Raw genomic sequence first — 5217 nt, 5'->3', positions numbered from 1 at the left:
CTATACTATGACGTTTTTTATGACATTTTGAGGTCAAAACAAATTTTGACTTTTTTTGGCCGATTTTGAAGCCTTACTATACTATGACGTTTTTTATGACATTTTGAGGTAAAAAAAACTTTTTGACTTTTTTTGGCCGAAAAAAACGCCTTACTATACTATGACGTTTTTTATGACATTTTGAGGTCAAAAAAAATGTTGACTTTTTTTGCCCGAAAAAAACGCCTTACTATACTATGACGTTTTTTATGACATTTTGAGGTCAAAAAAATTTTTGACTTTTTTTGGCCGAAAAAAACGCCTTACTATACTATGAATTTTTTATGACATTTTGAGGTCAAAAAATTTTATGACTTTTTTTGCACGAAAAAACGCCTTACTATACTATGACGTTTTTTATGACATTTTGAGGTCAAAACAAATTTTGACTTTTTTTGGCCGATTTTGAAGCCTTACTATACTATGACGTTTTTTATGACATTTTGAGGTAAAAAAAAATGTTGACTTTTTTTGGCCGATTTTGACGCCTTACGATACTATGACGTTTTGTATGACATTTTGAGGTAAAAAAAAATTTTGACTTTTTTTGGCCGAAAAAAACGCCTTACTATACTATGACGTTTTTTATGACATTTTGAGGTCAAAACAAATTTTGACTTTTTTTGTCCGATTTTGAAGCCTTACTATACTATGACGTTTTTTATGACATTTTGAGGTAAAAAAAAAATTTGACTTTTTTTGGCCGAAAAAAACGCCTTACTATACTATGACGTTTTTTATGACATTTTGAGGTCAAAAAAAATTTTGACTTTTTTTGGCCGAAAAAAACGCCTTACTATACTATGATGTTTTTTATGACATTTTGAGGTCAAAACAAATTTTGACTTTTTTTGGCCGATTTTGAAGCCTTACTATACTATGACGTTTTTTATGACATTTTGAGGTCAAAAAAAATGTTGACTTTTTTTGGCCGATTTTGACGCCTTACTATACTATGACGTTTTGTATGACATTTTGAGGTAAAAAAATTTTTTGACTTTTTTTGGCCGAAAAAAACGCCTTACTATACTATGACGTTTTTTATGACATTTTGAGGTCAAAATAAATTTTGACTTTTTTTGGCCGAAAAAAACGCCTTACTATACTATGACTTTTTTTTAATGACATTTTGAGGTAAAAAAAAAAAGTTGACTTTTTTTGGCCGATTTTGAAGCCTTACTATACTATGACGTTTTTTATGACATTTTGAGGTCAAAAAAAATGTTGACTTTTTTTGGCCGAAAAAAACGCCTTACTATACTATGACGTTTTTTATGACATTTTGAGGTCAAAAAAAATGTTGACTTTTTTTGGCCGATTTTGAAGCCTTACTATACTATGACGTTTTTTATGACATTTTGAGGTCAAAATAAATTTTGACTTTTTTTGCCCGACAAAAAACGCCTTACTATACTATGACGTTTTTTATGACATTTTGAGGTCAAAATGAATTTTGACTTTTTTTGTCCGATTTTGAAGCCTTACTATACTATGACGTTTTTTATGACATTTTGAGGTCAAAAAAATTTTTGACTTTTTTTGGCCGAGAAAAACGCCTTACTATACTATGACGTTTTTTATGACATTTTGAGGTAAAAAAAAATTGTGTCTTTTTTTGGCCGAAAAAAAAACGCCTTACTATACTATGACGTTTTTTATGACATTTTGAGGTAAAAAAAAATGTTGACTTTTTTTGGCCGAAAAAAACGCCTTACTATACTATGACGTTTTTTATGACATTTTGAGGTAAAAAAAAATGTTGACTTTTTTTGGCCGATTTTGACGCCTTACTATACTATGACCATTTTCATGACATTTTGACGCCCAAAAAAAAATTAGACTTTTTTTGGCCGATTATGATGCCTTACTATACTATGACATTTTTTATGACATTTTGAGGCCATACTAAAGTATGACATTTTTTGGCCGATTTTGAAGCCTTACTATATTATGACATTTTTTGGCATATTTTGAGGCCATACTAAGTATGACTTTTTTTGGCTGATTTTCATGCCTTACTATACTATGACCTTTTTTATGACATTTTGAGGCCATACTTGTCACGACTTGAGCAAGGACTTGTACCCAAACGCACAAACCCACAGATGTAATCAAAAATAATAGTTTTTATTCTAACAAACTAGCAAATAATTATTACCCCAATGAGGAAATATGGCAATGATACAAATATACAAAACGTGAACACAAAATCACTCTAGTGAAGAAAAAGACTGAACAACCTGAAAAGCCAAAACCAAACAAGAAACAAAGTAACAAATAATACACAACCTGACTTGAGACAGGGTGACTTGGGATAACACACCAGATCACTGGACAAGAGACGAGACAAGAGACAAGAACACAGGGAAACGACGAGACTTACATACACAAGGCAAGGGGCAACAGGTGAAACCAATTAGGGCAGGGCAGACAACCACAAATGGAGGGAAACAAGACAAAGACAGGAAGTAGAACAAGACAAGATACACAAGGGAAATGATTCCAAAATAAAACAGGAACCATAAACAAAACTTAACAAACTAAACAATACTCTGAAAATGTCCACAAAAGGGTTCAAAACATAAAAGCGTTCAGAAAAAAGCCCCCTTAGGGGCTGGTCAAGACAATACTAAAGTATTGTCTTAATACTTTTTTTGGCCGATTTTACGCCTTACTATACTATGACCATTTTCATGACATTTTGACGCCCCAAAAAAATTTGACTTTTTTTGGCCGATTTTGAAGCCTTACTATACTATGACCTTTTTTATGACATTTTGAGGCTGTACTAAAGTATGACTTTTTTTAGACTATTTTGATGCCTTACTATACTATGACCTTTTTGATGACATTTTGAGGCCATACAAAATATGACTTTTTTTGGCCGATTTTGAAGCCTTACTATACTATGACGTTTTTTATGACATTTTGAGGCCATACTAAAGTATGACTTTTTTGGCCGATTTTGAAGCCTTACTATACTATGACGTTTTTTATGACATTTTGAGGCCATACTAAAGTATGACTTTTTTTGGCCGATTTTGAAGCCTTACAATACTATGACGTTTTTTATGACATTTTGAGGCCATACTTAAGTATGACTTTTTTTGACTGATTTTGAAGCCTCACTATGCTATGACGTTTTTTATTAGGGCCCATTTTAACTGAAGGGATTATTATTACTCTCCTCCTATTTTATTTTTTTCCCACAGCTTTGTTGGCTAATTTCACCCCCTGAAAGTGCTGAAAAACTCACCAAACTTTGCCCCAAATTTTCCCCCGATGAAAGTTCTAGTTTGACACTTTTAGTGCAACCGAGTGCACCCCCTAGAGTGTGAAAATATTCTAAGTAAGACCCATGGACTTGAAATTCGGTACACAGATGCATCACATCCATACGAGAAAAAAAGTTTCTTGGAGGAAAGTTCCACGATGTACAGGAAGTCTGCCATTTTTGAAAAATGCCGCCATCCTACGTTTCACACAGCTTGTGCTTTAACAAACTTGTCCTGGGAGAATGGTCCAATCATACTGAAAAACACTCTGTTTGCTCTTAAGGCCTTCATAACTCAAAGTTGTTTAGCTTTGGTCAGGGTTACATGTTCTGGCCATGGCACCGCCACGAAATTGACCCTTTGCCAACACACAGGAAATGGATGTATTTGTGCCTGTATCTCCCACATACTTCATCCAATGTGGATCAAACTTTACAGTCATGTTGATCTTGTGATTCAGAACAGATTGATGTACTGATATCATGATACACAAATAGCACCAACTACTGGGAATAGGAATTATGTGTATTTTTCATGTAGTTTTCATGTAGTTGACTGGAAAGCAGACCAGATGAAGAGGGAGAAACATGATCAGCATACAAAAGAGAACACAGTGAGCACACGCTCATATTATGCTACACACATACAGCACCTACTGGGAGAGAAGACATGTCTTTTGTCCATGTGTACGCCTCTGTATATCTGGAGAGCAGATGAGATTAGGGAGAAGATAGTGTAGGCATTGGTGCAGTTGAGCTCCGTTTACTTGAAGCCATAAATGTCTGTTTATATCAGTGTGCCATGTGAGCTATATAATGACAATACATACATTCTACATAGATGTGTTAACAAGGAGTTGTCATGACAAGCTGTGTAGATTTAGGATTTTGTGTGGATCTTACATCATCAATCTATTAGCGGGGCACTGCAGGGAATTGAACCCCACCCTAGTGTACTAGGTGTACCATAACCAGTGCCTTTTGCTTTTTGAAGTGAAGTGATGTGAAGGTAAAGCAAAACCTATATTTCAACAGCATTTCTTAAATCAATCTACATATCTAGTTAGAATGAGATATTTATTCATGGAAATGCTGTTGTAATGTAGGAAAGAAAACCTTACTTTGAATAATGTATATGACATATATGTAGGCATTACTGCGCTAGAATCAAAGCATGGATTTATGGCATATACAATGGGGCAAAAAAGTATTTAGTCAGCCACCGATTGTTCACCCGCTTAAAATAATGACAGAGGTCTGTAATTTTCATCAATGTGGAAAAAAAAATCCAGGAAATCACATTGTAGGATTTTTAAAGAATTTATTTATAAATTCATGCCAATGATTATATATGATTTGAAATAGTTCTTAATAGTTGAGAAAGTAGAGAAAGCAAAGGATTTGGACATGTAAAGAGCACACAAACACACAACAGGCTCCATTAACCTGCTTCATCAACATCTCTCAAACTGAACACTGACTGCGTGAGTTATCCTGACAAACTTCATGATACTTTTTCTCAACATGTGCAACTTTCTTGTAACCACATTACACATGTAGTCACATAAACACAACTCACTCAACAACAAGCCATATTGTCACAAAAACCTATCCGAACATTGGCAAACAAACACGGACACTGCAGCCCCTGTCAACCGCTGGAGGTAGCCGCCTAGCCCAGCCGATGCTTTAGCAAAGAGCTAACTGCCAGTGTCTGTCTATGGATCTGTCACTCAACGTAACCACGCCCTAATTTATGTAAGAACTTTAAGCCTAAATAACACTAAAACGGTTGTGGTACAAACCCCCCCCCCCTCCCCCACAGTGTTCACGGAGGTGGAAACTATCAATAGAGACCAAAAACAAAAAATGTACGAGGCTGTAAATATGTTTTTTTAGGTTGT

The sequence above is a fragment of the Toxotes jaculatrix genome, chromosome 17, assembly GCF_017976425.1.
Source record: "Toxotes jaculatrix isolate fToxJac2 chromosome 17, fToxJac2.pri, whole genome shotgun sequence".
Taxonomy (NCBI): domain Eukaryota; kingdom Metazoa; phylum Chordata; class Actinopteri; family Toxotidae; genus Toxotes; species Toxotes jaculatrix.
Note: the sequence above shows the minus strand (reverse complement) of the source record.